We start from the raw sequence: 11,704 nt of genomic DNA on the forward strand, positions 1-11,704 counted from the left end.
TCTTGGCCTATGTTTTGAATTTTGAGTCTAATTCATGCATGTTATTTAGTTCATAACATGTTCTAAATCAATTCCTAGAAGTAGTCTTGTTGTTGAACTTTGTTTTTGTTTCTAGGTTGAAATCGCTAGTGCTGACAACTTGAACATACGAACTTGTAAAAATTACTGGGAATTGTTCACATCGAATTTTGAGTTGAAATTTTTACTGAATTTTCTAGACATCTGGAAAAAAATTAGAAAAAAATAAAAAAGTGATTTGGATAAAAGAAAAAAATAATAAAAATCCCTCTAGTTGGCAGGAAAATCGGTGTCTAGAAAAAAAAAGTTAAAGGGAAGTGTGCTTGTTGTTTTGGTACGAAATTTGTTCTACAATTGGTTCCTATTTTATACCAATATTAGTTCTGAAATTTCAATTGAACATTAGTGTGAAAACAAGTGCCAAAACTGGAGGTTTCTTGAGTCTTTTTTTTTGTTTTTTACTCTACTCTAAAGTCATTCTAGGTTTCTGTTTGAGTTCTAGTTTGCTTTTGTGTGTTTTTCATTGCTTTAATTGTTGAATAATCCTTGAAAATTTGTCTTGTTAAAACTATATTGGTTTAGCTTTCCATTCATTTTTTTGGTCTTTGGTTATTGCTTGTCTCTTTGTTTCCTTGTTTGTGAGTTGCCATATAGGAAATTGGAAAGGAGGATTGGTGCCATCCCTTGAAGAATTTGCGTCAAGAAGCAAGGGGCCAACCACCTTAAGAGCTATTGGACTAAGAAGCACTCCAAATTTAGTGAATCACCAAAGAGAGAACAACCACCAAAATTGAGGACTGTTTTGTAATTTTGTAATTGGCAATTTACTTACCTTCATTGCTTTCAAGTTTTGTAACAAAAAGGTCTTTCATTGGAAGTGTGTTGGGAGCCTCCAATAGGTTACCATACTTCTATTTGTGTGTAATAATTTTAGGCAATTTTCCCATAGGATAGTGGGTGTTTTGTTGGAAACCTTAAATGTGGTCATCCATACACTCCTAGGATTCGCCTAGTTTGCATTTCTTGCACTTTAATTTCTTGCTTACTTTTATAGTTTTTTTTCTTTACTAGTCACACCTAGTTTATCTTGAAATTACATAATACTTTGTTCTTGCTTATCACGCTTATCTTGAGTTCTTTTGAACCCTAGCTTTTACCTTTAACAAACCCCCAACAAGAAAGAACCACAACTTTGGAACCAACATGAGTCATTATTCATCTAGTGTTAACGGTGAGGGTATTAGTCATAAGGATCCTCTATCTAGAATCTTAGATGATTTGAGTTCCATTAAGTTATGGAAAGAAAAACTAGAAAGAAAAGAAAAAGGAAGAGAGAGGGTAAAAATAAATCAAGATGAGAGGGAACAAATAAGGGAAAAAGAAAGAAGGAAAATACTAAAAGAGTTAAGAAAAGAAAAACATGCATCCTATAGTAGTCATAACTCTTGCAAGAGCCTAAGTGAAGAACTTCGTGACTATTATGAAGGAAGACATAGGTCACATCTTCGACCTCATTGCCATAGGAGAGAAAAGGAAATAAAGCCTCAAGAGGCTAACATTAACCTCTCATACTTCCATGGGAAGGACAATGTAGAGGCTTACTTAGATTGAGAAATAAGGGTAAAGCAACAACTTAAAAGGAAGTCTACTTCAAAATCTTATGGCTCTCACTCTTATCCAAAGAAAGACCTAGGTCAAGGCATCTTACGGGTGACACCTTCTAAGCCCAAATATGATAAGGGGAAGACAATAGAAAAGCAACCCCTTAAGGCTAGTATGCAAGAGAATACTAGCTCTATAATGTTCTTTAAATGTCTTGGAAGATGACACATTACTTCTCAATGTCCCACCAAGAAAACCATGATTATGAGGGACCAAGACATTTATAGTAGCGAAGATAAGACTACTACTTCACCTTCCTCTAGTGAAAGTGAAGAAGAAAAAATGGAAGAATCTAGTGAAGAAATCTACCCCCAAGAAGAAGGGCAACCTTTAATGGTTAAGGAAGAGTGTAAGGAGGTAAGTGTCTCCTCCAAGAAGTTAGCTAAGAAGGAAAGTCATTTTGAAATAAAGACAAATATTAAAGAAACCTCCCCTCTTAGACAACCTCCACATCTTCTCCTTTGTAAAAATACACTTGTTATCATTGCCACACCTCTTGGGCTTGAGATTATTCCTCAAGTAAAGGATTTGTTGGATGAGGTTTGATTCGTAAGAGCTTAAATCCTTGTGCTTTGTTGATGCCCAAAATAGGTATTATGAGGCACCAAATCCCTATGATAGGTGGTATGATGAATGTGTTGAGCGGTGCAACCCTCTTTGTAAAATCACCCATGCATCCAACATCTTCATGATTCTCATACATAGGGACTCATTTGGTAGGTTTGTTCTTATTTTTTGTTTCAATACAAACCTAGGTGCTCATATGGGACACCTTAGGTTTGTCATACGTTTTGGTAGGAGTAATCAACATGAAAATATAAAAAAAAGGTATGTTTTATTGCATTACTTTTCTTAATTTTTAAAATGGTGATCAAGGGGTTCCCACGAACCCTAAGAGAATAAAGGTAATTCCTGAGTGGTCTACTCCACTAAGTATAAGGAAAATTTGGGGCTTCCATGACTTAACAAACTTTAACAAAAGGTTTGTCCCATATTCTTCTATACTTGTAGCACCACTCATTGAGTTGGTGAGGAACCATGTTCCCTCATGGGAAGATGCTCGGGAAATGGGTTTTCAAACCTTACCTTACTACAACATACCAAACACCACTAATATATATGTTTTTATTCTTTTTATAGGTGTTGAGAGAAGAAGCCCAAAGTTTCAAGAACCTCTGAATTTGAGGTCAAATCCTTTTCAAGGGGGAGGGAATGATACAATTCTACCCCCCAATGGCCTTGGATAGAAGACTCCAAGAAGATTGGGCTAGAGATGCAAGAGAGGGCCTTAGGGTTCTCATGAGCCTTATGGTAGATTTTGGGCTTATGGACTAAGTATGAGCCCACTTATCTTTTTACATATTAGATTAATGTTTCATTGTTTTTGGGCCTTGTATTTAGGACTCCATAATCTAGGTAGGGTAATGATGCAATCCCCCAAGGGCATTGGATAGAAGACTCTAAGAAGATTGGTCAGAGACGCAAAAGAAGGCCCTAGGGTTCTCATGAGCCTTAGGGTAGATTTCGAACCCATGTGCTAAGTATGAGCCCACTTATCTTTGTACATATTATTAGATTAGGATTTCATTATTTTTGGGCCTTCTATTTAGGGCTCCATAATGTAGGTAGGGTACCCTAAAAATGTAGGATTTTTCAGCCCTTGTATTTTAGGGCACCTAGATTAGTTTTTGTATTAGGGGTAGTTTTGTAATTATGCATGCATTAAGTGAATATTTGATGTGTGTTGGGAAATAAATTTAATTGAATTGGGAGAATCTCAATCCAATTAAATTTTAGAGGAGGGTGAGCATTTGCTTGCTACACCCCATTGTCGCGTCATATAGTCACACTCTGTGCATGTCATTCATGCTTTACATTCTTCATGACACCTAAGCACACTTAGTGGAGAATCTTGGACTTGATCTTGGATTAGTGGGCTGAACCATAACTAAAATTCACTAATCATAATTAGTGAAATTTTGGCTCCAAAATTTGGCTCCACAATTTCAAATTCAAGTGAAATTTGAATAGAAATTCAAATTTCCCTTAAGCTATAAATAGAGGCCATGTGTGTGCATATTTTGGAACTTTGATCATTTGAAAATTACATTTCAAAGTTTAGACCTCATTTGAGGCACAAAATTTTGTGCTCTTTCTCTCCCTCTCCATCCACTCATCTTCTCCTACCTTCAAGCTCTTATCCATGGCTTCCTATGGTGGTGAGCTTCTTCTTGACTTATCTTCTCCTTGAAGTAGCGTCTCCAATCATCTTTCTTCCTTCTCCATTCCACTGTCATTGATTTTCAAGAAGCAAAGGACTCCATTGATGACGAAGATCCATGGCCTATAAGCTTCACATGGAGCTACATCATTTCCAAGCCAAATGATTTTTTTTTCCATTTTCTTTTATCTTTTATGTTGTACTTTTGTTATATAATTACAAAGATTTGATATTTTTTTTTTTTGCAATTTTAGTGTTGCTTTGTTTTTTTTTTTTTACATTTTGTATTGCACTCAACATTTTATTTAAAATTGAAGTGCTCAATTTGATTTTTTTTTTTCACAAATGTATTTGTTTTCACTTAAGATTAAGATTGGCTTGATAATTTTTTGGAAGGAAATAAAAATTAAAAATTAAAAATACTAAATTTCTTTACTAGAAAATGCGATAAAAAAAATAAGAGAAATAAAAATAAGATAAAAAGATTAAAAAAATGAAAATAAAATTTCCAATGAATTTTTTTTAAGTTGATAGTTATCGACTAATAATCCGAAGATAATCTAATTGATCTTTATCATGGATTATCTGTTGGTAATTAGCTTACCATTACCAACACAATCATTCATTAATAATTACTAATAGATATTTTGGATGGAAAATCATATGTAATGAAAAATTTGAGCTGTCGAAAATCATCATCTTTCTTGTAATGATAGTCGGTGTTTGTGTTATTGGAAATCCTACAGGTGTAGGGACTGGATGTAGCCCAAGTTCGTAGGTGAACCAATATAAATTATGTGTGTTGTATCCTTCTTTTTTGGTTTTAATTTGTTGCTTTTATATCTTTTACTTGGTAAAACATGGTTTACAATGTTATATCTTTGATATAAGATCAAAAAAAGTTTTCTCGAACTGTTTTCATAGTTTTAAGCAACCTCTACTCATATGCATAAAAGAAAAGCAAATTCTACACTACCTTTGATATGATATTTTTGAGTAGTTTCCTAAGTAGTATATGATAATATCTTTGTAAGATCTTACAAGAAAATTAATTTATACAAAGTATTGTCAGTGGATAAGGATAGCTCCTAACAAAGCTTCTGAAAACTAAACTCTAAGGGGTTGTTGGGTTTGAAAAAACATTTTCTATTTTCATTTCTTATTTTTATTTTTTGAAAACAATTTTTATCTTCATATTTTTAAAGTTTATAAAATGAGTTTGGTTTAACTATTTTCAATAAAAGCTTATGAAATGATTTTAGTATAATTTTTAAATATAATTTTCAAATAAAAATTATAATATATTTCCTTTATAATAATTATTAAAATCATTGTATTATTTCATATAATAAATAAAAATAATAAAAATATTAGACAAAGGTTTAAAAAATTCTTTTCATATTACATTATTTGTTGCCTCCCACAATTTACAAAAAAATTGAGCTAATTAGGGGGTGGAATAAGGGAAAACTAGGGAAAGAACAACTGAAAGGAAATGTGAAAAAATATATTGAGGTGGTTACGGAAAACAAATTCGAGGAAGTGGGCAATGTAGCACACCTAAAACTGCGGAACAATATACGTATGGGAAGGAAGGAATGTTCATATAGTTATATCCAATGCCACCATGTTTTCAATGGAATCATTCCCGTTTTAGTGAAAATGCCGAAAACATGGATTTTGTGTTTTCAAAAGTCCACTGTTTTCTAAAAATATTTTCAACGAAATCATTTTCAAAATTTTAACCAAACATATTTTTAACATTGTTTTTTGTTTTCTATGAAAATGAAAATAGAAAATGGGCAAACCAAACGTATATTTTAGAAACTTCAGAAGCCGTGTTTTCTTTTGTAGAGAAAGCCATAGTTGGTTATGTGTCAATATTCAATCCCCTTCTAGTGACCTGCTGATTCACTTCACAACATATCCCTATTTGATCCATTTCTTCAAAGGCACATTCGAATAAGGCACATAGAAAGTCTTACTCTACACGAAATTCAGTAGTTTCTAAGTTTGGTTAATAGACATACTAATTTGTTGTTTTTGTTTCGCATTTTGTTGGGATTCTGACAAGAATATCAAATTGCTTAATTAACAATAGTGATAAGTAAAGTGATCTCCACATGGACTTATGTGATAATTGGATAATTAAAAGTAAGATTTTTAGACTATAAATATTAAGAGAATTAAACTAACCAAATTTAAAGACAAGTGCATAAAAATAATGAGTAAAAAAGAAAGAAATTTGATTTGTGAATTTTCTTGAACGCTTGGGATGCGTAGAAAATGGGGTTTGCATCAATGGTAAAAATTGTTGGGGTTTGACTTCATTGAATCAACCTAACACACATTACTAGTCATTCATATTCAATTAAGCCTATGCTATCATCAACCCATAATTTAATCTAACCTTAGTCCCTTAAACAAGAGAACATAAGTCTCTTAATCACACTATCAATCCCTTGACTAGTATAATTAATTGACTTGCATTAAGAATGAGGGTCTAACAATGACCAGTATAATATTTATCCTATCCTTGGGCATAAAGTTCATTGGTTGTTCTCTTCAATTTGCAACTCAATTGAATTTTACAATCAAATAAAAAGAATCATGCTCTCATGGGATCAAGCTAAGAACAAGCAATAAGTATAGAAGATAAACAATACCAATACTTAATTAAATAGAAAAACATAGTCATTAAATAGAAGGATCCAATTACATCAAACCCCCACAAGAAAGGAATTAGTTACTCATAGCCATGGGAAAAAAAACAACTGATGGAGAGACAACAAAAGATGAATCCCTAAGCATGGAAGCCACACACCCACCAATGTTTCTAATCTCTTTGCCTATGAAAACCAATGATTTGGAACCCCTTTTTTGTATCATATAAGGTCTATTTCAAGTTAAGGAACAATTAGGATCAAAACCCACTCAAAATAAAACAGAAAAACACAACTTTCTAATTTCCTGTTGAACGTGTCAGGGCCATGGTGTCTACCACGGTTTGCTTGCAGTAAAATCCGATATTTTTTAATTGGCTTCCTAAAGTCTGTCCCGACCATGGTGTTCTATGGTTGTAGAATTTAACTTTATTATTCATTTTTTGTCCAATGTAGCTACTTATGGAATCTTCTTTTCTTGATCTGAACTTCAACAAACTTCCTATAAAACACAAACAAACAACCCAAAGATCAAGCGCAAAAGGTATAAACTTAAAAAATCCTAAATAAACCAACTTTTTATTCAAAAGTTAAATAAAATGAGCACAAATAAAGCTCAAAGGAGTAATAGATATCATATAATTGTTCCTAAATTACTACAAAATGTAGGTAAAAATGACAATTATCAACACCTCAAACTTATAACTTTGTTCTTCCTCGAGCAACAAACAAGAAATAAATAAGAAGCATAACCACTCTTTCATTTATTCTATTTTTTTTAAAGAATACCAACACTACAGGACAAAGGTGAGATACTCTTTTTGTATCAATTTTATTTTTGTTTTTTTAACAGTAACCAACTATGACATTATGATTTTCTTGGGATACCCCACCTTCGGGTGTCTGGCAAGACACCCAAAGATTAATGTTAGACCCTACCTATCAATTTGTTATCATATTCCTAGGATTGGGAAAACATCTATCTTTCTTTTTAGGGCAAGGGGGTCGCGATGCTTTGGTATGTTGGTGCAGTGGTGTTTGGTTTGTGTGTGGATCACAAAAGTTAGGTGGGTTATGGCTATGGAGGTTATAGGTTGGTAATTTGGGGAAGGAAGGTAGCACACCGGTGGTGGTGACACACTGGTGATGACAATTGCATGCTTGAGAAGGCACAGTGATGTGGGTAGTGGCTATGGTGGTGCCGAGGTTATGGTTGTGTGGTGATGGAGTTGGTATGCGTGAGGGTGGCCATGGTGATTTGTGATGGTTGTGCTGGATATGGTTTTGAGGAGGGTTCAAAAATAAGGAAGGAGAATATTGAGGCTTTGTGAGACGCAAGAGAAGAAAGAAAAGGGAAAAAATGTCATTTACTTTATGCTCCACCCTTTTTATTATTCACACCCTGTTCAAGAACTTTTTTTTTGTCTAAGAGAACCTGGACGTGCCACGATTATGGTATTTACTATGACCAAGCCATGGAGAAATCTGTTGTTGATGTGCGGATAGCCCTAGAGCACACCACATCATAGTATATGCCACAACTTGCCTGTGGTTGATTTATTGATGGCACATCTTATGCACCTTGGTATGGCGTTTGCCGCAGACTACTCATGTTGCATTCTGTTGTTGATGCAGATGAGCATTGCATACGCCACGAGCATGGTGTCTACCATGGCTAACCTGTGGTGTCCTTAATTTCATTTTTTAAGAGGATGCTTACTTAGTGTCTTCATTTTGTGCATAACAACATGAAATAACACAAGAACAACTGAAAAATGTAAAAAAATAGAACAAAAAAAAGAAAGAAAATAAAGACAAAGTTTAGAGAGAAAAGCGATAGAAAGATGACTTTCACCTCTTCATCTCTGATCCTTCCTTCGAATACTCTTCCAAACCTTCAAAAGATTTAGAATTAACAATTTTTTACACAAAGTCATTTTCAATGTTCCTTGAAATTAAAATTTTCAAAAATTTACTTAATGTCATTAACAATTTCAAAATCAATTTATCATTTTTAACTTACAGAATAATTTTCTCGACCTAAAGAGCAAGTAAACTCATCTTAAGGACTAATTTTTTCTTCTTCTCTTTTTAATTCGTAGGAATCAAAGACATAGAGATAGTTTTCTTCAATTACTTTGAAGCATTCTTGTATTCTCAAACAAGTTAACAATCCAGTTCTAACGAGTAATCGATTCACTTTAAATTTGTTATCCACAACATCTTGATTAAATCAAAATATAAATTAAATAGATTATAATTTAATTTGATTCAATTAAAATATTCTTTATTTAAAAAATTAGACCAATATTTTCAATAAAAAATTATTACAATAATAAGACATGACATCCAAATTTTGGTCCGAGAGAAAAGAATCCACGTTTGATTCGATTGAAGAGAACCATGAACATACACACTTTTACCCCTTATCCCACGTTCCCCTTCTGGATATGATTTTGTTTGTGGATAATTTGCAATTATGCATATCTTCTATTTTCTTCTTTTTTCTTCGGACACAAAGACGCCACCTGTCACTCTTGTGTAACATATGGTTCATTATGCATAATCCCACTATCGTACCATTGCTACTGCACATTCAACAGGTAAAACAAAAGTTTAAGATTTTTTTTTTTCTTTTCTTTTCTTAGTTTGCGATCTTCTAATTTTCAACGCTCTCCACTTTCTCTATTCTTTGATGGGTCATCTCCAATTACGGTTTTTGTCTTTGGTCTTTGCTTCATTTCCTGTTCTGAATTCTAGTTTATTATACTCTCCAATTGTTGTATTTTCAAGAAAAAAAATGGCATAATCATCCAAAGAAAGAAAGCATGCTGCTTTGGAGAACTTATTCATGTTTGTGTTCTTTCTTTAAAGTTTGTTAAATTTAATGCAGAACAAGAATCCATGTTATTTTTTATGCAGAGAACAAGAATCTATGTATTTGAATTCAAAGCCCCGTTTTTTTTTGGAAAGAAAAATAAAATAAAATATTGAAGAAGGGATATTCAGATATGTGAATATTCATGTATATTATGGCATTTCTATGCTACCTTTTTGCTATTTATGATTATAAATTGTTTTGCATCCCTTTCTCACATTCTATCAGCATTTCAGGTACTTTCTGTCTGTGATATCTTAGGAGGGAGCATGGAATAGAACAGAAAATAAGTGGTGGCCTTCTAATGGTGCTTGTTCCATAGTCAAGTGATTGAGGTTGACAAACACCAAATTGAAGGAGAATATGGGAAAACCTGACAATGATGACACTGATTGTGGAATTAGAAGTAGAAAGCAATCAGGAAATAACAACATGAAGAAAGGGTTGTTACAATCAGAAGCTTTCAAGGTTTAATTACCTAATTGATCATATGGGTGTTGCCATTTTACTGCTTTACAACTTTTGGTTCATGTACTTACCTTGTTGGATCTAAATCTGAGAGCTTTTAATTTCTAATTTTAGGGTAACTGCAGATATTTCATTATCACATTGTTGCCCATTTCTTCCACGTTACAATTATTGCTAAGAAATTCAAAATCTGAATGCGAGTGCTATTTACCATATTAGGATAAAATCTATTGCTAAATGGGTACAAAGTCAGTTGCAGAAAAATCGTTGTGGTTCTAATTAAGCAACTCAATGCCCTGAATTTATCGAACTGTGCTGAGTAGTGTAAATTGAACCACTTGCACATATGCAAAAGTAGGTCCAACGAGTTGAGCTGTTGAATGTTGAACCCACAGAAGAGTTTTCTGCACTTGACTTGTGTTGAAGGTAGTTTCTGGTAGTTTAGCCAAAAGAATGAAACTTGTAATTCATGCTACATATGTCTGGTGTTCACTTTGGTGAGAATGTTTGGCCAATGTTGGTTACACTATCATTATCCTATTGAACATTCATGATACTATTGCCCAGAGATATGACATAGTTTCTGTCTAGTTGATGAGAAAAACAGTTGAAGATGGCTTCAATGTTTTTTATTGTTAAGTAAAAAGGAAAAGCAAACAATTAGTTTAAAATGAAGTAAAGTTTTTAGATTCTTGCAGATGAGGAAACTTGGATGTGTTACTTATCACCTACTTTTTATATAAGGAAAACAAAGCAGTGATGCAGCCATTTCAAGAAAATGGGAATTGACATGTCCCACGGTTTCTTAAGAGGAGGAAGATTTCATTGATGCAAAACTCTAGAAGTTTGGGTCTGATGCTTTTGGGTTGTCCGTAGGGTGGACATGCATTATATTTCATTTGTAACCTATTCCTAGGTAGAAGTACTATTTAATTGAATATATAATTGCATCTTTTTTTTTGTCAGCATAATTACATCTATTTTAGTTGACATTCAACCAATAATGATTATCATATTTGATTCTAAAATTTCTAAATAGTTTAGACCATTACAATGCGTTTGGATGGGGAAATTAAAACAGGTAAAGTGTTTCAACAGGGATATTAAAATGCATTCCTATAATGTAATATGTTTGGATGAGATATTTTAAAAGTAATTAAAATGTTGTCATTTTTTAAAAGCATTTTAATATATTAACTTATTAGCATTTCAAATTCTCACCAAAAACAAAGGAATTAAAATTCATCGGCCCACACCAGCTCTCTCTCCCTCTCTCACCCACACGTACTCTTCATCACTCTCTCTCAGCGGCGTCACGAGCTACCACCTCCCTCTCTCTCTTTCTACTCTTTGATTCCAGGTTCATCTGCACCTTATTGATTCACGCCATCGCCTCTTCCTTTTCCATACTTCTTTCTCTTCAATCCTTTTCTTCGTTTTTTTCTTAATTGTTTATTGTGCCATTTTTTTTATTTTGATCAAGCAGTTTTCGATTTTCGATATTCATGCAATTGAATTTCATCGAACTGGTTTTTTTTATGATTGGGGTTTTTGGTTTGTGTTCTTTCCTTAATAAATTTTGGGGAGGGTAGCGTTTTATTAGGTTAATTAATATCGGTTTAGAGGAAGGAGTTGGGTTTGTTTTTTTGGGTTCTCAATTGGTGGATTATCATTTTTTGTTATTTTGAATTTGTTCTGTTACCTTTAATCTTCCTTGACAATGTGTGTTGCTTATGATTGTTGTTATATTTTGTAGGGAATGTTTAGATGCAGTTGCAAATGGATACTCTATTT

At 33.2% G+C, this 11,704-nt stretch overlaps 1 long non-coding RNA gene across 2 annotated transcripts; it reads left to right on the forward strand.

Annotated features, from left to right (window-relative positions):
* Window positions 1-9,173: 9,173 nt before the first annotated feature.
* Window positions 9,174-10,105, forward strand: LOC114392255. 2 transcript variants are annotated; one of them, XR_003662272.1, is made up of 2 exons: window positions 9,174-9,279; window positions 9,679-10,105. It is a non-coding gene; the product is annotated as an uncharacterized LOC114392255 (long non-coding RNA). The 2 variants fall into 2 exon arrangements; XR_003662271.1 differs by having other exon boundaries at window positions 9,275-9,417.
* Window positions 10,106-11,704: the final 1,599 nt, after the last annotated feature.

The sequence above is a fragment of the Glycine soja genome, chromosome 17 (assembly GCF_004193775.1).
Source record: "Glycine soja cultivar W05 chromosome 17, ASM419377v2, whole genome shotgun sequence".
In the NCBI taxonomy this organism is placed as follows: domain Eukaryota; kingdom Viridiplantae; phylum Streptophyta; class Magnoliopsida; order Fabales; family Fabaceae; genus Glycine; species Glycine soja.